The following is a 22,854-nucleotide window of genomic DNA, read 5'->3' as shown; positions in this document are numbered from 1 at the left end:
CAGTTGCATAACCATAAAAGTGTATACAATAGATACAAAATTAAATAAAACAGTTATAAAGTTTAAAACATTTCGAATCGTGCACTGAAATAAAATTCATTTAAAAGATATTTGTCACTTCATAAACAGATTGGATTAAAATTCCATACAAATTGAGATAACATTTGATACGTAGGCAAAATACAAGTGTGACAAAGGGAGGCACATAATGGACACATATCACTAAGTCAGGCCAAAGTTAATGGTGGCAAGGGAAGGCTAAGAGGTGCCAGGGTAGCCATACTATGTAAACAAGTTTATGACAATAAAGTGCATATGTAAAACTTGATAGGATGGATATGTATCAGCCGCTCAAGATGACACATAGGTTTCGGTGTGTAACAAATCTAAACATAAAACAATGCTTTCAACAAAGTGCAAAAGTAATAGGCAAGCCTGCACAGCTGTACCTTTAGAAGACAATACATGTAAATAAGGGCAACATCATTATAATAAGCAACAACGAACAGTATAACTAAAGCAACTGGAAAAAAGAAAGAAAATCACATTAATTTTGACACATTGGGGATTCTTCACAACAAACTATAGCAGAGTGCCACAAAGAGCCCAGAGATCTCTTGCCCATGGATTGAGGCTACCCCAGTGCCTTACTCCTTATAGTCCAGGCTCAATGCAAGAACTTAGCTTTAGTTTTTATTTTCTGCTCGCAGAAACCTCACAACCACAAAATATTGTCTACAGCTTAGCTGTCTATAGATAGGCTCTATCCAGCGCTTGTCGTTTGGAGTACACTGTCATGATCCAGGATTTCCAGTACCCAGTTGCGACCTCTGAACCTCTTCTTTAACCATGTAAGTAGTATTTTAGCTTTGTCCCCACATTGTACAGCTGCTGCTGGGCTGCCAGAGTATATGTTCGGGCCCTGTCATCTGCCAGTTCACTCAAGTTGTGTTGCTGGAGATGGAGCTAGTGTTGGAGGCCTTCAGACCCCTCCTGCAAGAGTTGGGTCTTCAAGGACTCAACATCGTGTTCTAACGCTTCATACTGAATTCTCTGCTCTTTTTTCTTTCCCCCTATTAGGGCCAGTGTTTGTCCTCGAAGGACTGCCTTGAAGGCCTCCCATGGGGTACAGGCAGATTCTACTGTGTCTTTGTTTTCCTGAAAGTAGTGTTCAGTCCTCTTCCTGAGCTTATCTTTGATGCCCTATCCCAAAATTCCATGGGTCAATTTTGGGCACTAGAGTATTGTCTCAGCCACGGTCATATAGGATCACCCCCACTGCTGAATGGGGAGAGATACTGCATGCCTTATGGGATGCATCTCTAAATTTATCTGCATGTGTTTGTTTGGTGAATATATGATCGCAGCGGCAGAAGCTTCCATGTACAGCCGAGAAGTATGTGTAGTGTCTTTGCTGCAGGTTGTGATCATGCCACAAATCTGTCAGTCCCATCACCTCTGTGAAAGCCTTCATGGGGGGGCCTGGCCCTGCTCTCTCTGTCACTAGCAGGGTCAACAATAGCATTCATGCCCCCCCAATATGAGGATTCTGGATGGAATTTCCAAAAGCAGGGTGCTAACATCCAGAAATCCTGCAGTGTGTAATCTTGGTGGGATATACAGAGAGCAGATGTTGCCCTCTCAGTTTCCTGATTGCGCCACATATCTACCAAGTGGATCAGACCATGTGCATTTGGGAATGAAAGGCACAGATTTATTTTATTAGAATACCTGTTCCCCTGGAGTCTATGGTGTAGCCTAGCATGTGCCAGTAGGGTGTAGCTAAATCTATCCAAGGCCTTGTAACTATTACCCCAGAGGTGGATTTCCTGCAGTAGGTCCAGGTCTAAGGCATGACGGTGTAAATCTGGAGCACTTCGGTTCGTTTAATTTTAGTGCCAGGTTCATTGACGTCCCACATCAATACGCTTAAGGCTCTTTGCGTCATTGACGCCCATTTAGATGAGAGTTGTGTGCCTGTTTGTTTATGATCCCTCCGGGTATCTTGAACTTGGCTCCCGCCCCCATGCATTCCATATTCTTGTTTCTCTCCACCCAGTGTCACTGCGTTTGAGGAACAGTGTAAACCAAACATAATAGAGGAAAACCAAAACAAGTGCCCCAAACATTCAAGCTCCCCCCTCCTTGCTGTTTGATCGCTGCCCAAGTCCGGTTGTTCATGAATCTGTAGGGACATCCTGTGTCAGCTGCGTATCTTGTTGAGTAGTACGCCCAGGTTCCAGCTTGCCACTATCACCACCTCCTCGCGGCTCACATGTGCCGTTCCAGCCAGGGGTGCACCATCCCGTCATCCAGTCCCAGGCCTCTTCGGGAGTGGTAAAGTGCCACGATTTGCCCTCTGCCACCACTCACTGGAAAAAGCACATGGTGGTGTTTTTTTATTTTAAGTCACCATATGTGCAGGCTGCCTGCAGGATCTCATCTCAGTCTCTATAGTTGAACACTCTGGTGATGACTGTCTGTGGTGGAGGTCCAGACCTTGGCAGTGGTATTGGTGCTCTGTGCACCAGATCAATTGCCAAAATGTTAGAGAGGCATTTTGGATGAAGGGTGCTGATTATGAGATCTTCCAAGAAGAAGTCGACGAAGGGCCCTTCAGCCCCCTCTGGGAGCCCCACTATTCTAGTGTTATTTCTTCCAGCTCTACCTGCCTGATCTTCAAGCTTGGCTGCAATGATGGAATTCTGTTTTGTAAGGCATTGTACTTGATCCTCTAGCCTCTTACTTGTTCATTGCAGCAAATTGATTTGTGATTTGTCTACTGTGACTTTTTTCTGTAATCTTTTCAAAGTCGTCAGAAAGAAGGGTACCATGTATTGTTACCGTGTCTAATTTTGGTTCAGTCGTACCCTTGAGGTCTTGTGTAGCTGCCATAACTGGTGAGAGTCCATCCTCCTCTCATCCACTGCTACTTGTCCCATCGTCCCTTCTGGGGTCGTCATAGCTACAGCATACTTATTGAGCTTGTTAATCTGCATGGATTTCGGTCTCCTATTCATCACCATGTCCTTTATCCCTCATCACATCTACACCTGGTGGCACTGTCAACTGGGCCTCCACCCCTGTAATCCTCTCGCTTGGCTAGCATTAACAGACAGTCACAATAGGGCAGCATCTGTAGGTCCAATGCCCACTCCTAGAGCCCCAAGAATCACTGTATACACCTCTGCTCAACTGTGGCTGCCCGGGTCCCTGGCACCGGCCACACTGTGCTTCAGGGACTGCAATAGTTTCTGTGAGGTCTAGGTCGGAGAGGGCATCCCCTCCAGTCTCCCGGCCTTGGGGTAGGTCTTAACAGCCGTACCGTCTCTTCATCACCTGGCCAGGGGTTCCCAGTTGCTTTCACTTACTTCTAGGGTGTGGGGCCACTCGTTGGCTTGTATTAAGGTCCTCTGTAGTGGGGTTGTGTATGAGCATCCCCCTGCAATCAAATTAGGCGTTGACACCTATGATCAGGGGCAAGTCGCAGCCACAAAGCATCCAGCAGCAATGATTCATGCATCTCTCCCCTGGGCCTCACCATTGCCATGCACCATAGTATGGTTGCCGGTGCAGGGGGTGGGGAATTCACAATACCAGCATCAAGGAGTGGCACTCCAGTAGCCATGGACCCCCTGTTTCAGGCCAACTATTGTCCCCTTGGTTCTGTGTTACCATGCCGGGGAACTACAGGTTTTTCCTTCACAGGCCTTCACCTCTATTTTGCACCAAACAGCGATGTTATGTGTGTCCCGTGGCTCTGACTGCAGTCCCAGTTACAAGTTCTTTAGTTCTCAGGGGCCACACCCTGGGCCTGGCCAGTTCTGAATTACTGCACGGGAGACCTAGGGCAGGAAACCAGGCCCTCCTGATATCTGTTCTGGGCAGCAGTGCCTCTGCAACTGCCTATTTGCCCGCTGTCCACCTCTCATAGGCTCCGCCGGTCTTCACTACATGGTTCCATCACCGCTCGCTCCCCTGTCCGCTCCACTGTTTTTCAGTCAGTGCTGCTCCTGTGCGCCGCTCAGTTGGGGTAGGCAGTGGTCTTAAGACTGCTTACAGTGTAGGGGGGAGCTCCTCCCAATGAATATAGCTGTTCTGAATTTTGCGATCCAGCCACAGGCTAATTAGCTACTAAGCCTTCTGCTTTGTGGCGCCCCAGCGGGGTGTGGAAGAAGGAGAGGGGCAGCATGCACCTCCGATGCTGCCCTATGGGGCCTTTCCATTTCAGCTTGCTGCTGTCTGGGTCTCTCACTTCGTGGGCACAACATAAAGAGATGATGGACAGAGTGCTGAAAATTTTTAAACACTCACCCCCAGTCACAGATCTGGGTTAAATCCATTGTTCTTCTGCTTACCGTGCCACTCCAGTTTGGACCCATCTATATGTAAATAAGTCTTAATCCTGCTCCCAATGGGAACAGTCCAGCCCAAACTGCCAGGCCATTCCCTCCCTAGACCAGAAACAAGCATCCTGGGACTGGTTTAAGGGTATCACCCCTCATCTGCCAGGCAAGCTTAAATCCAATGGCACGGTGAGCAAGGGACCCACGTCTGGGCATACCTGGGTCACTTAGGGCAAACATAACAACACACAAAGAGATGATGTGTGGAAAATTTCAAAATAATTTTTGCTCGTCATGCCAGCCCAGTTTGGACCCAGCCATATGTAAATTAGTCTTGTCATGCTCCCCATGGGAACTGTCCAGCCTGAACTGGAAACAAGCATTCTGGGTCTGATTTCAGGGTATCACCCCACATCAGCCAGGATAGCTTGAATCCAGTGGCACAGTGAGCAAGGGACCCATGTCACAGATCTGGGTTAAATCCATAATCCTTCTGCTCACCATGTCACCCCAGTTTGGACCCAGTCTCATTCAAATCAGTCTTGACCCTGCTCCCCATGGGAACAGTCCAGCTTAAACTGCCAAGTCCTCCCTGGACCAGAAACAAGCATCCTGGTATAGTACCTTGGAAGACGATGAGGAAGTAAAGTTGTTGCATGGAGTCGGGGAAGTGAGGCATCCCTGGAGCCAGTGGAGGGTTGGTTACTTACTGCCACCGAGGAGGTGAGGCATTGGGTCCATGCTGTTAGGCATGGGAGGTAAGGCGTTGTTTCCTTACGTTTGCAGGGGAGGCATTGCAGCATTGTCGGTGAGGTGTTGGTGCCTTATGACAAGGCGGGGTCATTGAATCCAGCTGGTCAAGATGCAAGGCTTTGACTTCACAGTGTCATGATCACACCATCGGGCCACAGGCGATGCGTGGAGTTGGGTGCCACAGACATCAATGGCACGGCGCTCTGGACTCGCACTGTGGTGGGACTTTGGATGTGCTGCAGCGCCATCAGGCATGTGGAGTAAGTTGCGGTTGTTGTACTCAGTAGGGACACAGCTCCGGTGCAGCTAGCAAACTCAGACAGTGGTGCTGGTTCCAAAGTCGCTCTAGAGTATATGTGCGTGATTTCATCTTGGTTGTACCAGAACTCATTCCCAAGGGCAGAGGTACTGGATTTGCCACCACTTGGAAAAGTCAGGATTCAGCAAGATAGCCCAGGTGCTGGCAGCTGAAGTCTTTGTTGTCCCTGAGACTTCTTAACAGGAGGCATGCTCAGTCCAAGCCCTTGGAGGACGTTTGGAAGCAGGATGTAGAAAGCAAAGTCCGGTCTTTCACTCCATGGCAGAAGCAGCAAGCAGCAGGCCAGCACAGCAAAGCAACAGGCAGAGTTGCACTCCCTCCTACAGCATCAGCTCTTCTTCCCAGCATAATATCCTCAGTCCAGAAGGATTTTAACTATGTGATGTCGGAGGTCCAGTACTTACACCCATTCCAGTACTTACACCCATTTCTGTCTTTGAAGCAGGCAAACGTCAACAAGAAGTCCCTGTAAATGCACAAAACCATGCCTTTACCTGCCAGGGCCCCAGGCACACTCCAGATGGTTGGAGACTGCTTTATGTAAGGACATCCACAGCCCTATTCAGTGTGAGTGGCAGCTCCTCTACCACTCTAACACAGGCAGACTCATCAGCCTGGTGATGGGCCATCAGAATATGCAGGACACACCTTAGCTCCCATTGTGTGACTGTCTAGAGTGAATGCACAAACAGCCCAACTGTCATCCTGACCCAGATGTGTACTCAACAGACAGGCAGAGGCACAGAAGGGTTAAGCAAGAAAATGCCCACTTTCTAAAAATGGCATTTTCAAACTTACAATTCAAAAACCAACTTCATCAAAAGATGTATTTTTAAATTGTGAGTTCAGAGACTCCAAACGCGGTATCTTTATCAGCTTCCAATGGGAAATTACATTTTTAAGATATTTCAAGGCTATTCCCGTGTTACCCTATGGGAGGGATTTGGCCTTGCAATAGTAAAACACACCAGTACATGTCCTACCATTCAAATACATTTCACCCTGTGGCTGCCTTGGGCCTACCTTAGGGGTGACTTACATGTAAGAAAAGGGAAGGTTTGGGCCTGGCAAGTGGGTGCACTTGTCAGGTTGACATGGCAGTTTAAAACTGCACACACTGAAATGCAGGCCTGAGACAGGTGTGCAGGGCTACTCATGTGGGTGGCACAATCAGTGCTGCGGCACACCTGGTGCACTATACTAGGGACTACTATTAAATAAAATATGCCAATCATGGATAAACTAATCACCAGCATATTTTAAACAGAGAGCATATGCACTTTAGCACTGGTTAGCAGTGGTAAAGCGCCCAGAGTCCAACAGCCAACCAAAAGGGGCCAGAACAAATAGGAGGAAGAAGCCAAAAAGTTTGGGGATAGCCCTGCAAAAAGAGCTAGGTCCAACAGAGGCCCTCAATGAAATTGCATGATCTCTGCCTCATTTCAGCAAAAGCAAAACATCAAAATTACTGCTGGGACATGCATTAGCAAAGCCAATAGGTATCATCTATACAAGAGCTATTTGCTTTGGCAATGTGTTTTGCCATGTTTAATACCACTGTGGCTGCTGCTCAGCATGGCTAAACATTAGTGGTGTTGAAGCAGAGTGGAGTAGAGTTGAGTAGAGGGGAGCAGAGTTCAGTGGCAGAGTATCAGAGTGGATTGGGGTTGAATAGGCCGAGTAGGTTGGACTGGATTGAGGTAGTGGGGAGGATTGGATTGAACTAGAGTCTGGTTAATTTGATTGGGGTAGATTCGGGTGGATTAAGTGGAGCAGGGTGGAATGAAATGGGATAAGGTGGATTGAATTGGAGTGGATTCAAGTGGGTTGGAATCAATTGGATTGGGGTGGGTGGTTTGGATTTGAAGAACAGGGGTGGGGTGGAATGGATTGGGGTAGAGTGGAGTAGGGTGGATAAGATTAGACTGGAGTGGGGTGGATTGAATTGGAGTGGAGTGGGTTGGATTCATTGGATTGGAGTGAGGTGGATTGCACTGGAGTTAGGTGATTTGGATTGGATTGGATTGGATTGGGGTGGGTGGGGTGGATGGAGTGGATTAGAGTGGGGTTGACTGAACTGGGATGGGATGAGGTGGGGTGGATTGGAGTACAGCATGGTGGATTAGAGTGAGTGTGGTGGTTTGGAGTGAGTGGGGTGAATTGGAGTGGGGTGGATTGGATTGGAGTGAGGTGAGGTGGATTGAAATGGATGGGTTGGATTGGGGTGTGGTGGGCTGCATGGGGGTGGATTGGATTGAAGTAGGGTGCGGTGAGGTATATTGGATTGGTGTGGGGCATGTTGGATTTGATTGGGGTAGATTGGAGTGGGGTGGATTGGAGAGGGTTGGATTGCATTGAGGTGCGGTGTATTAGTGTGGGCTGCGATGGATGGATTGGAGTGAGGTGGATTAAACTGGGATGGGGTGAATTGGATTGGGGTGGATTGGAGTGGATTGGCGTGGGGTGGATTGGAGTGGGGTAGACTGGAGCAAGGTAGGCTGGATGGATTGGATTGGAATTTGGTAGACTGAACTGGGATGGGTTTTCTGTGAGGTGGATTAGATTGAAATGGGGTGAAATGGACTGGGGTGTGCAGACTGGAGGGGTGGATTGGATTGGCGTGGGGTGTATAGGACTGGGGTGGGATGGGGTGGATTGGATTGGGTGGGTGGGTGGGTTGGATTGGGGTGGGGTATGGACTGAAGTGGGTTGGATTGTAATGAGCTGAGGTGGATTGGATTGGTGTGGGGTGAATTGGACTGGAGTGGGGTAGACTGGGCTGGGGTGGACTGGATAGGTTGGATCTGATTGTGGTGGATTGAATTGGGTTGGATTGGATTGAGTGGGTTAGATTGGATTGAGTGGGGTAGATTGGATTGAGTGGGGTGGATTAGGGTGGGGTGGATTGGATAGTGGTGGAGTGAATTGGAGGGGGTGGGTGGGGTGGGTTGTAGTGGAGTAGATTGTGGTGGATTGGACAGGAGTGGGGAGGATTGGATTGGAGTGAGGTGGATTGGAGTGGGGTGGACTGGATTGGTGTGGGGTGGATTGATTGGAGAGGGTGGACTGGATTGGAGTGGGGTAGATTAAGGTTGTTTGGAGTGGGGTGGATTGGACTGAACTAGGGTGGGTCATTGTGGAGTGGCCTGGACTGAAGTGGGGTTGATTAAAGTGGATTGGGGTGGTGTGGATGGAATGGATTGGAGTGATGTGGATTGGGTAGTGGTGGACTTGATTGAAGTGGGGTGTATTGGGTTGGATTGGAGTCGGGTGGGGTGGATTGGATAGGAATGAGGTTATTGGATTGGAGTGGGTAGATTGGACTGGGCTGGTTTGGAGTGGATTGTACTGGTGTGGGGTTGACTGGATTGTAGTGGGGTGGATTGGAGTGGAATGAATTGGGATGGAGTGGGGTAGAATGTATTGAGGTGAGGTGAATTAGATTGGAGTAGGGTTAATTGGAGTGGGGCAGATTGTTTTGGATTGGAATGGGTTATTTTGAATTGAAGTGGGGCAGGGTGGAGTGGGGCAGATTGTTTTAGATTAAAGTGGGTCAGATTGGAGTGAGGCACATTGGATTGAGGCAGAGTGAAGTGAATTGGAGGGCGGCAGATTAGAGTGAGGTAGAACGCTTTGGAATGGTGTGGGGCTGATTTGAGTGGGGCAGATTGTTTTGGATTGGAGTGGGGTAGGCTGGAGTGGGGTGGACTGGAGTGGGGAGATTGTTTTGGTTTGGAATAGGGCAGATTGGGGTGGGGCCGATTCTCGTGGGACAGATTGTTTTGGATTGGAGTGGGGCAAATTGGAGTGGGATAGATTGTTTTGGGTTAAAGTGGGGCAGATTGGAGAGAGGCAGATTGTTTTGGATTGGAGTGAGGCAGAGTGGAGTGGGGTGGATTTGATTGGGACTCATTGGTTTGGGTTGAAGTAGGGCAGATTGCAGTGGGACGGATTGGTGCAGGACAGGTTGTTTTGGTTGTTTTGGATTGAGTTTGGCAGATTGAATTAGGGTGGATTGGATTGGGGTGGGGTGTATTAGATTGGAGTGTGGTGGGGTGGATTGGATTGGTGTGGGTGGATTGGATGGGAGTGGGATGGATGGGATGGGAGTGGGGTGGATTGGATTGAAGTGGGGTGGGGTAAATTGGGATGGAGTGGAATGGATTGGATTGGTGTAAAATGGACTGGAATAGGGTGGGGTGTATTATTTTTGATTGGAGTGGGGCAGATTGTTTTGGATTGGACCAGGGCAGACTGGAGTGGGGCGGACTGGAGTTGGACAGATTGTTTTGGATTGGAGTGGGGCAGATTGGTGTGGGGTGGATTTGAGTGGGACAGATTGCTTTGGGTTGGAGTGGGGCGGAGTGGAGTGGAGTAAATTGTTTTGGATTTAAGTGAGGTAGATTGGAGTGAGGCAGACTGGAGTGGGGCAGATTGTTTTTGGATTGGAGTGCAGCAGATTGTTTCGAATTGCAGTGGGGAAGATTGTTGTGGATTGGAGTGGGACATATTGTTTTGGATTGGAGTAGGAAAGACTGGAATAGGCAAGATTGTTGTGGATTGGAGCAGGGCATATTGTTTTGGATTGGAGTAGGGCAGATTGGAGTGGGGCAGGTTGTTTTGGAGTGGTGCAAATTGTTTTGGATTTCAGTGGGGCAAATTGGAGTGAGGCATATTAGATTAGGGTGGGATGGGACGACTGGATTGGGATGGGTTGGAGGGGATTAGATTAGGGTGAATGTTTTGGATTGGAGTGGGGTGGATTCTAGTGGGGCAGATTGGAGTGGGATTGATTGGGGTGTACGGCACGATTATGTGTTAAAGCATCATTTCAGAAATGGAGGGTTGGAAAAAGTAACTGTGCACTGAAATTTCAATTTTGTATATGAAACTATGGTTACGGTGATGTTTGATTTGAAAATGTTTTTTGATGTGACTACAAATGTGGTGTTGCTTGACAAATCTAGATGAAATGCAACACTTTGCAAGTTCACCTTACTTGCAGAAGTTACGTGCAGGTAAAGTACAGGTCTGGGGATCAAAGTTTGAGCGTGGTCAAAAAATCTTCCATCTTTTTAATATCTTTTTTGCAATTTTGGCAAATCAGCACAAAGGTTAGCATGTTCAGTGTAGTTTGTTATGTCAAGCTTTGTGCAGCCTCCTTGAGTTGCATTAAAGCAAAGGGTGGAGGTGGTGTGTTAGACTTGGTATCCTTGGCATGGTTTCCCCCGTCTTTTTGCCTCTACTTCCTGTGTTTTTGACTGTGTGCTGGACTCTGTTTTTGCAGGTTTTGATACTCTGGGCACTTTAACACTGCTGACCAGTGCTAAAGTGCAAGTGCTTTCTGTGTAAACTGTATGTGTAATTTGCTTTTCAATTATTGGCATATTTAATGTACTAGTAAGTTCCTAGTAAAGTGCACTAGAGGTACCCAGGAACTGTAACTCAAATGCTACTAGTGGGCCTACAGAACTGTTTGTGCCACCCATACGAGTAGCCCTGTAAACATGGGTCAGACCTGCCACTGCAGTGTTGTGTGTGCAGTGTACCCACTTGCCAGGCCCAAAACCTTCCCTTTAGGTACAAGTAAGGCACACCATAAGGTAGGCCCTAGGTAGCCCCTTGAGGATGGGGTACAGTGTATGTTAAAGGTAGGACATGTACTGATGTATTTTACATGTCCTGACAGTGAAATACTGCCAAATTTGTTTTTCACTGTTGCAAGGCCTTTCTCTCTCATAGGTTAACATGGGGGTTGCCTTTAAATATCTTTTAAGTGTAGTTTTGCATTGGGAGCAGATAGAGATATCGAGCTCGGGGTCTCTGAACTCCCAATTTAAAAATACATCTTTTGGTAAAGCTGGTTTTTAGATTGTCAGTTTAAAAATGCCACTTTTAGAAAGTGGCCATTTTCTTGCTTAAACCATTCTGTGCCTCTGCCTGCTTGTGGAATCCACGTGTGGGTCAGACTGACAGTTCAGCTGTTTGTGAATTCCCTTTAGACAGTGACACAAAGGGAGCTGGGTTGTAGCCTGCATATCCTGATGAGTCTCCTGGGCTAGAGTGGGGAGGGAGGAGCTGACACTTGCACCAGAAAGTGCTGTGCCTGACCTCACACAATGCATTTTCCAACCCCCTGGTGTGTGTCTGGGGCCAGGCCTGGGCAATCAGGATCTTGCCAACAACAAAGACTTTCCTTTGAGGTTTGCCTACTTCAAAGGCAGAAAGGGGTATAAGTAGTGGACCCAAAACCTAGGCTTTTAGAAATACTTCTGGATCAATAGGAACCTCTACCAAGGAGAAGACCTGAAGAGTTGGAAGAGGAGTACTGCCACTTTGCCTGTGAGTGTGCTTTGGTGGGTTGGCCTGCAGTTGCTGCATCTGCCTTTGAGAGGACGAAGATGGGACTTTGCTGTGTTTTTCTGCTTGTGAAGTGTCTCCAAGGGCTTGGACTGAGCTTGCCCCCTGTTCTGAAGTCTCAGAGCCATCAAAGGCTTCCTCTGCCAGCACCCCGGCTCTCATGCTGAGACTCCTACCCAGCCAAATGGTGCCTAATCCAGTCCCTAGGCCCTTAAAAGGAGAAGCTGGTGGAACCAAGACTGAAATTCACACACAGGAGGCATGTGGGAGAAAAATCGACACAGCACCTGCTTCACGGCTGAAAAATTGACGCACTACCTGCATCATGGCTGGGAAATCAATGCAACACCCGTGTGCAACTGCCAAAATCGACACATCACCATCGTGCGCCAGAATTTTACACGCAATGTCGCTGGGCATCAAAACCCCAGTGAACCTGCGCAGACCCGAGGTTGCCTGTCTGGAAATCGACACATCACTCTTTTGCGGGAGAGAAAAACGATGCATCGCCTACCTGACCGAAGAATAAATGATGCACAATCTCACTTGCGAGTAAGGAATCGACGCATCGCTGACTTTTTCGATGCACTCGCCTATGTGGCTTTATCTTTGATGCAAACCAGATACTTTGTGTAAAAACAACACATCTATTGATGTGTATGGAGTAAGGCTCTTTTTACTTTAAAAATTCATAACTTTGCTTGTGTATGTTGGATTTTTTGTCATTTTGGATAAATATTGGCTATTTTTCTAAACTGGTATTGTGTCACTTTTGTAGTGTTTTCGCTGTAATACTGTGTGTGTTGGTACAAATACTTTACACATTGCCTCTGAGATAGGCCTGACTGCTTGTGCCAAGCTACCAGGGGGGTGAGAAGGGGTTATCTGAGCTGTGAATCTTCCTTACCCAGACTAGAGTGAGGGTCCCTGCTTAGACAGAGCGCAAACTGACTGCCAACCACAGACCCCATTTCTAACATGGTGTATATTTAAGTTACACATACACATGATTTTTGTGCAGGGCACAGCTACCCCTGAAAATGTACCTAGCGAACTATCTGTGTGTTGCTGAAAGGCGAAAGTGCATGATTGGGGCGGGAGTGATTTCAGAATCAATCAGTGATGTCATTGAGGATTTCATTTTAGGTGTTATCAGTGATGTCAAGTGGGAGGTCATGAGCATGGACTGCAGGAGAAAGAGTTATGGTTTGCGCTGCTCACTACAGACTGAATTTCAGGGGTTATTATTTTCTGTATTGCAACTACATGGTTACATTAACTGTGTGTTCTATATTGTACCATTTAGCTTGGACTATTACCTTTGCGCATTTTTGCGATTCCAACCCGCATCAGGAAGACATATGGAGGCTCCTGTTCATATTTGATGCAGCATGGTGACCTTTGGCTATACAGGGTAACACAGAGCATCTCACAACAAAGTTACCCCTGTCACCATGAAAATACATTTCCTAATTACCAGCAATATGGCTGTCCATTCTCTGTCATGTTCTGCCAATGGCATGTGTATAGAACACATTCGGCTATTAGTTTTGCCTCACATGGCTTTGAGTTGTATGGGTGCCATCTATACCATTCCAACACCGTCACTGGAAGCGAACTTCTGAAGATTCCTGTGATGTTATGCTTAGGGTGTTTCTCTCCATGCTGAAGAGATTGTCAATGCATTCACAAAGAAAATTGCATTTTTACTCTACTTTTGCTGCTCATTTAATATAATCAAGTGGTGGCCCCCACGGAAGCTCCCAGCATGCTTTCAGCTGGTTGGCACATCGTTTTTGCACAGATATAAGGAATGAATTTTTGAAGTATGTCAGTGAGACTATCCCACTGAAAATCTCACAAGAACGTGGTTGAGATGTTTGCTAGTAATATAGGGCCAGATATATGAAAACTGGGGTCTGCGAATTTTTAAGAAATCGCTATTTTCCGAGTCTCAATTGGCCATGTAACAAAATTGCAATTCGGAATTAGCGATTTCTTAAAAATTGCAATTTGTGGTTTGCGAGTCCCATTTACAGAATCGCAATTTGCATTCTCGCAATTTGCGATTTTTTTGCGATTCGGTAAAAAATCGCATGAGTCATCCCAGGCAGTTACAGGTGCCACACCCAAACCAGCATCCTGAGTGAGAGCAGCCCAGCCACACTGAGCAGCACTCTGAAGGAGCAGCATCACCTGAGCCACAATGGAGCCCCAAGGTCCAGGACTTGAGAAGCAGGAGAGGAAGCCAAAACTGAAGTTCAGTGAGCAGGAGCTGGAGGTCTTAACAGAAGAGGTGGTGAGGAGCCATGACCGCCTGTTTGGCAAATCATCCCTCCAGGTGCCAGAGAGTGAGAAGAGAAGAATTTGGCTTGAGATCCAAAGTAAAATCTGCGCAATTGGAGTGGCACATCGCTCCATTGAGGAAATCAAGAAATGCTGGTATGACCTGCGGTCCCGGGCAAAGGAGAGGGTGGCAAGGCGACTTGCAGAGGCCAGGAGCACAGGAGGAGGACCACCAACCGAGCCACCTGCCATACCTCTGGAGGACCTGGTGGAATCGACACTCCTACCGGAAGCAGTGACAGGGGTCACGGATATAGACACCTACGCTCAACCAAGTACCAGCCAAGGTAAGTGCAATGTTGTCATGTGAACCCAATATGTGCATGCATAAAAGCCCCTTAGGAATTAGCATGTAATGTGAAGTAGTGCGTGAAGTAGTCCACTCCACATCTTAGTAGCAGCACAACAATGCATTATGGGAGTCGTGGTCCACAAACTAGTACAGACAGTGGCATGACAATGTAAGCAAGCATAGTGACACCCAAGGTAACACAACACACACTACACCATGTAGAGCAGTACCAATAGATTTATTGCCATTTCTGGACAGAGAATGTAACATACAGAACTGCTGCATATTGTTGTTGCAGGTGGGCCTGGCACAGCAGCCACAGAAATTGCGTGTGTAGGGGAGACGGACACACAGCTGCCCTCTGACACCAACACCGGTGGGTCCGTCAATGTCTCAACTGTGCGCCTCAGCCCAGGCCATTGCCACTTCCAGACCTCAGTGGTGACTCCGATGTGCAGCAGGAAGGGCCAGGCACACCATCTGCACCCGATAGGCGCAGCCAGATACCAGAGGACAGGGGTCATTCAGCACATCGCAGAAGTGCCACTGTGTCCCAGCAGCAACTGCAGGAGGCAGCTGAGGGTACATCCTTGTTTTGTGTACTTGAGGCTGCTATGTTGCAGCAACAGCGCCTGCAAAACAGGAGAATTCTGAGTCTGGACAGGAACCTTAGAGTCCACAACAGACATATGGTTGGCCTGCATCGGAGAATTGACACCCTGAACGACAATATCAACCAGCTGCGTGAGGGACAGGTGCAGGCCTCTCAGGACACCAGGGAGCTGACCACTGCAGTGCGTGACCTGTGTGAGGAGCTGCGCCACGAAAGAGTGAGTCGACGCAGACATGATCACCGTTTCCGAACCATGTTTGCGAACTACTGCAGGTCCTCAAATCGGATGGCCAACTCCACCGCCTTCATCGCCCGTCGTGCTGTGATTGAATTAGTAATGGGGTCGGCCACTCCCAGTGAGGTTGCCTTGGGGGACACGGAGGACAGTTCGAGCCTCAGTAGTGTGCAAGTACCTGCTTCAGACACCAGACGGTGCAGTGCCAGACGATGCACTGCCACTGAGGGTGACATTTAGGGTGCCAGTGAGTCAACTGGGCACCCCAGTGGTGTGCGAGGGAGGAGGAAGTGACTCTTGCCGCATTGACACTGGTGTCCCCACTATGAAGTAATAGTGTGGGACTCAATTCATTTGTTTATTTTCGTTTTTCTCATTCACCTTTTCACTTCTTTCATCACAATTAATAACCTGACGTAAGGTAATAAATATTTCTATCACTACAGCTACAGTTGTCAGTGGAGTTTTGTTATACATACTCACGTCTGAAATGGTTGTGTGTGATGTCAGCACGCCTTTGCCGTCCTTCTGCTGCACTGGTCCTGTCTGCTGGCTGTAGAGGTGGTATGGGATCGTCATCCTCATCTGATTCTGTGTCACTGATTTCTATAGGTATGCCCCTGGTTGTAGCTATATTGTGCAAGATTGCACAAGTAGCCACTATTCTACATGTGGTTTCTGGATTATACTGTAGTTCCCCTCCACTCTTGTGAAGGCAACGGAAGCGACTCTTCAGGAGGCCAAATGTGCGCTCCACCACGTTGCGGGTTGCCCTGTGTGCTGCATTGTATCTCCGTTCTGCCAGTGTGGTGGGATTGAGGTAGGGCGTCATCATGTAGGTGCGCACTGCATAGGCACTGTCTCCTGAAAGAGACAGAAGGTTTGATGAGTACCTCAGCCATCTGACAAGGGTTTGTTAACTATGCGCCATTGTAAAGAGTGACATTACCTAGTAGATATCCTTCACCAAACTCCCCAGCTAGCAGTCTTGTGTGAATGCCGCTGTGGCAAAAGATGTATGAATCATGTGTGCTCCCTGGGTACCTGGCCACAAGATCAGTTATGATGTAGGAGGCATTGCATATCACCTGTATATTCATGGAATGTTGGTGTTTACGGTTTCGGTACACATACTCTGTGACAGAAGGTGGACATATTGCCACATGTGTGCCATCTATGGCACCTAGGACGTGGGGGAACTGTGCTATCTGATAAAACTCAATTTTTGTCTGCTGTATTTCCTGTGGGGTGTGGGGGAATCGGATGTACTGTTCGAGTTTGCTTAGCATGGTGTTGATAAATGCATTGAAGAATCTGGAGAGGATGCTCTGTGACACCCCCCCAGCCGCTGCTATGACCCCTTGATAGCTCCCTGAGGTGAGTAGGTATAAGGAGCATAATACCTGCACATGGGTGGGGATACTATGTGTCCTTAGTGTTCTGCGCTGCAGTAGGGGTTGTAGCTCAGCTATCAGGTCAAGTATCATGGCTGAGTTCACCCTATACCTCTCAAATATTTCCTCCTCTGTCAGGTCAAAAAGTGTAATGCGCACTCTGAAAATGCGCTCCTGTCTCCTCCTCCCTCTCCTCAAACCTGCCAGGATCCTCATCCTCCTCGCCATGACGTAGAGTGCAGCCATTGTGGTAGAGAGTCTGAGGCATTCTCGGCCTCTTTATATAGGTTGCACCTGGTTACCACCTGCTTTCACTTAGTGATATTTTGCATGTGCAAAATGCCATTCTGCGAAAAATCGCTAATTGCGATTTTTTGATGTATCTATTTGCGATTTGGATTTTGCGATTCGCATTTTGCACCTCGCAATTTCCTACTGGAAATACTGAATCACAAAATGCGACTCGCAAAACCCGGTCGCACCGCAAAAAAACGCAATTTTTGCGATTTCTTATTTTTGGTCTGCGAATGCCTTTCTTGCATCGCAGGCCACGTTTTTGCACTGACAAACGGCCGATTTTTGCGATTCGCACCGTTTGTGAGTGCAAAAACTTTTCATACATCTGGCCCATACAATGCTAATCTTACGTTTTCAAAGTAATCATATGGGATATTTGAAAAGGGGAGATGGGCACTGGTCTCTGCAAAATTCCTTATCTTCTCTGAAAGTCCACTAGGAACATACAGTGGAGTGGTGTGTTGCTTTAGGCCTTTAATCGGCAATTTGTGGATTTTCAGGGAACTCAATCAGTTTAATGCAATAAAATATGCCTGAAACTTCCAATAATCTATTATTCTGCCCTTTGTATTGCCTACAAGATTGCTAGGACAGTTGCAATCGCTACAGGATGAGGTAATCTGTTGTCCATCACAGGAATCCTTAATTCTCCCCCTCATACTCCATTGTAGAAAGTACATTATTATTGCATAAGTATAGATGTCTGCGTTCCGTACATCGATTCTGGTAATAAGCTTCAGAGAGCTGTGAATTGTATTTAGTACTTCTGCTTTTATACAGTAACCCTGCATTCAATAAGAAACTTTAGATATCAAACTTCGGGCCTCTCATGAGAGTGGCAGGAATCCTGAAAGGTAATATCGTACCTGATTATTACTGATAGAACTGAGTGTGATCTTTACAGCAGGTGGTATTACCTACCAAGGGCCAGTTTTCCACCTACCTCTGTTAGTCCTCGTCCAGCTTCAGTATCTGCGTTCTTCCAAACTCTTTCTCCTTTGCTGTCTTCTTCTTCCTCTTCCTAAATCTGTGCCACTTCTCTTCTCGAGCTTCTCTCTGCTCTCTTTTCCACCCTTTTTGCTGCTCCTTCTCTTTTTTCTGCCCTTTTTGCTGCTGTTTCCACCTGTTTCCCACCCATTGTCCTTACTCTCTACTTCAGTCTTTTCCCTACTGCTTCGTTCTCACCTTATTCCTTCATTCTCTTTTGCTCCCTTTTTGATTGTTCTGCCCTCTTTTTGCCCTTAGTCCGCTTTTTCTGCTGCCCCTTTTGTCCTTTTCCCACTCCTTTCTCTCACTCATACCTCCCATTCTTCTTCCTGCCTTTTTTTCAGCCCTACCCACTGCCTCCCAGTGCCCCTCCCACCTTCCAGGACCTACTTAATGGCGGCCGTAGCACGGTCCCACTGAGCAGGTGCCCAGGCCCAGCTCTCCACATACCGCTGTTGGCCCTTGGCCAGCTTCAGGACTTGCGTTCTTCCAGGCTTTCTCTCCTCTGCTGCATTCTTCTTCCTCTTCCTTCTTCAGCCCCACTGTCTTCTACAACCTCTTCCTGCTCTCCTTCCTGTTCTTTTTGCTGCTCCTGCTCTCTTTCCTGCCCTTTTTGCTGCTGCTCCTGCCAGGTTTTCTTACTCTCCACTTCAGCCTTTTCCCTATTGCTTCGTTCTCACTTTATTCTCACTTTATTGCTTCACTCCTTTTAGATCTCTTTTTGCTTGTTTCTGTCCTCTTTGGGCTGTCTTAGCTTTTGCTGCTGCCCCTTTTTGCCCTTTTCCCAATCCTTTCTGTTGCTCCCACCTCCTCCCCCTAGCTTTCCTGCGTTTTCACCAGCCTCTCTCACTACCTCCTAGTACCCCTCCCACTTCCCAGGACCTACTTAATGGCAGCCTCAGTGTGGCTGTGCTCCTGGTGCTAGAGGCAAGCTTGTCTGCCCCTGGCCTTCTTTCTCAGCAAAACCTAGCCCACTTGACACGCAGCACTAACAACCCATCACCTGCTTGCATGCATCATCTTCAGCATTCACTCACTCAGCATGCACGTCACCGAGGTCTGGGACCTTATCAACACTCTAACATCCAACATCATCTTCCTAACCGAGACCTGACTCAACCCGGCGTTAGCCTCTGACATTGCGCCCACCATACCAGCAGAATACAGAATCACCCACTGCGATCACATCAACAAGCCAGGTGGAGGAATCACCATCATCCACATAGACTCCATCAAATGCATCATCGCCATGGACAACACTATCCCAGCAATGGAAGACCTCAACTTCACTTTACAAACAAGATAGAAATCCACCATTAGGGGAACCCTCGCACATCGTCCACCAGGACCTTAAGCCACCTTCTGCAACCTCATCACCGATTTCATCACCCGCCCTTGCCATTGTCTCCAATGACTACATGTTCCTGGGTGACCTCAACTTTTACCTCAAAACAGACCCCGACAGCCTGAACAACATCCCTTCACCCGACTCATACACAACACTACACACATCACAGGATACATGTTTGATCCTATATTCACCTCCAGTGACTGCATCAAATACAGCCACACCACTGAAATCATATGGACAGACCACTCAGTCATCCTCTTCATTATCATGACCTGCATGCCCTCCCTTCTTCACAACCCAATGCTGGCCGTCTCAATTGGAACAAGGCCTCAGAGACTGAATGGACTAACACCCTCACTCTCAACCCGCCCAAACACCACAACAAAGTGAACCAGGACATCAGAAGCGCTTTAACACATGGATCACTGACATTGTCAACCCCATCAAGAACAAGAAACACAGAAGATCCACCAAGCAAACCAGCTGGTACACCAAGGACCTTTGGAGAGGCAAGCACAACTCTCAGGACCTTTGAGATAGCCTTGCAGATTTCTTCCTCTACAAAATAGCCAGAATCTACAGAAACTTCAACCCCCAACTCAAGCCTGAAAACTTTTCAACAGCCATACCTCCACACACAAGACCATCTCAAGGCTAACCACCTGGAACAGCTTCACCGCTCAGACACCATCACCATCATGAAACCCATCGAATCAGGTGCTCCATCCAACCCATGATCCCACCACATCTTTAACCCCGGAGCATCCAGAATCGGCCTCAAAATGACCACACTATGCAACACCTCACTGGATTCTGCCACCTTCCCAGAAGACTGAAAGCACAAAGAAATCAAACCCCTGCTGAAGAAACCTTTGGCGGACCCCAGTGAACGCAGGAACTACAGATCCATCTCTCTGCTCCTATATCCAGCCAAAGTAAACAGAAAAGCCATCAAACAACAACTCACTATCCACCTGGAACACAGTCACTTCCTGGACGACTTCCAATCCGGATTCCGCAGCAGCCACAGCACCAAGACAACCCTGATCACGGCCCCAGATGACATTCGGGCCTTCCTTGACAAAGGAGAGCCAGCCGTCCTCATCCTCCTCGATCTCTCAGCCTTCAACACCATCTCTCACCAAATGCTCATTGCCAGACTTCACGACATAGGCACCCAAGGAGCCACCCTCAGATGGATCACCTCCTTCCTCACTGACAGAACACAAGTCCACCTTTCACCTCTGAACCCAAACCAATCATATGTGGAGTCCCTCAAGGTTCATCACTCAGACCCACCTTCTTCAATATCTACATGTCCCACCCTGCCAACACAGTCAGATCTCACAGACTCAACTTTATACCCTATGCCAACAACAATCAACTTATTCCCTCCCTCTGAAAACTCTACCACCATCAGAACCAACTTCCATCAATGCATGAACAGCATTGCTAGCCGGATGAGGAAATGGCTACTTCAAGTTCAACAGAGACAAGACGTAAATCTTGATCTTTAGCAGCAACAACTCCACCTTGGACGCCTCCTGATGGCCCACCGAACTAGGTCCCACTCCAACTCCATGCTGAGCACGCCTGGAATCTCAGTTTCATCCTGGACAGCAAGCTCACCGTAAGTTACATAAGACTTTTAAGTGGCTTCCCCAAAATGTGAGACACACCATCACCCAAACCCTCGTCAACAGTCGATTGGACTGCGGAACACTGTGTATGTGGGAATAGAGGACCACCTAGTTCAAAGACTAAAGACCATCTAGAATGCTGCAGCAACACTCATCCTGGATCCCCCTCATCACACCCACATCAGCCCCCACCTCAGAATATCCACTGGCTACTGGTTCAGATGAGATGCCAGATCAAGCTCCTCACCTACACATTCAAGGCTCTGCACAACTTCAGAGCCTACTACATCAACCACCTCCTGAGATTCCAAAAGCCCTCCAGATATGTCCTCTTTGCCTCTCTTGCACTGTCTCATATCCTCCACTTACAACAATGCATCAGTGCAGGAGGACACTCCTTGTCCTACCTTGCAGCCAAAGCTGGAAATGGCCTCCCCCTGCACCTCAGGACCTCCCTTACTCTACAGGAGTTCTGTAGGAAGCTGAAAACCGGGCTCTTGGACTGAGACTCTGGACCCTGCCAGAGCCTGGATATACTCACAGGTGACAAGTCGCGTTCGACAAGTAGATCGATTGATTGATTGAGACCCATCCCCTATTCTGCACAATAGAATGGGTATAATGTAGTAATAATGTATATCTTCTCCCTTGCAAATTGAAGAACTCAGGATATTACAATTTATTTCCTTACGCAGATGTAGCCAGGTTAAATCTGTCAAAATGTCTGCAGGGGAAAAACAACACGCTGCACTAATTTTCTACATGGTGAAATCCTGATTTTGGTGGAAGCTTGCTTTTAACCCCTAGCTGGAATTGCTGTGTGGCTTATAATGAGGTCCTGTCTTATGAACATTCCATTCTGGGTGCTGCTCTCTGGTTATCTGGCAGGACTCCTAGTGGGACCAGAGACATCTGGAAACACAAATGGCCTGTTGCTTTTGCATGCTGATGTCTTTGCAACCTGGCATTAATTTTGTGCTGTGATTAACATACTACTCTGTCACAAGGAAAATGGGCATTCAGTAGGCTACACAGAATCATGCCCTTATTAATATTTATGAGGCAGGAATGTGTTTGCCAATCCCATTGAACCTTCAGCCCTGCATTCATACTCTCAGACTACCTGCTTTTTAGGTTTGTCATCACTTGGATGGGCTGTTCATCAAGGCCACTGCATTTTGTGAATGGTTATATTGCTCCCATTGGATTTTGGTGATGGGCACTAAATAGTCCATTTGATTAGACTGCAGATACAACATGAGGTTTACCTTGTAACAGACAGTGTGTGATCCTTGATTTATTTATTTTGTTGGTAAAACATTTTTATTGCTAACTTATAGCCATTTTGTTTAGGAAGCTTGTGCTCCTTCAATATGTCAACCTTTCATAAAATCACAATGTTTCTCACTAATTACTGTTGTGTAATTGTTTATTGTGCTTTGCTATCATGATACCATGTTGATGGAGGCACTTTTTTGTCTGTGAATTAAAAGCATAGGTACATGCTCTTATATATATGCTTTCGTTAGGATGCAAAAGAAGTCTGGCCTTTGGTGTGTGATCCACCGCTGTTGTGATCTGTCACAGAAAAGACATACTCACACCTAAGTTAATTAAAATTGCAAAAAAATATCCATTTGGATGTTTCACTGTTATTACTAACTTGTTATTTATCAACTGATAAAATTCTCTTGCTAATAAAAGTGTACTTGCTAGTTTCCAGGAACCATGCTGCTTTAAATAATTTGCCATTGACACACACCAAGCACACTTTTAGACATGCTTAACTATCATTCTCTTCCTTAATGCAAGTGTGCAAAAACTATTATAAAAATGTACTACCATCCTATTACAACTTACATTATTACAACTTATATGTTTGCAGGACTTATTCATTTATAATGCTTTAAAAAAATATAAA

Source organism: Pleurodeles waltl, chromosome 8, assembly GCF_031143425.1.
Source record: "Pleurodeles waltl isolate 20211129_DDA chromosome 8, aPleWal1.hap1.20221129, whole genome shotgun sequence".
In the NCBI taxonomy this organism is placed as follows: domain Eukaryota; kingdom Metazoa; phylum Chordata; class Amphibia; order Caudata; family Salamandridae; genus Pleurodeles; species Pleurodeles waltl.
This window is presented reverse-complemented; position numbering follows the sequence as displayed.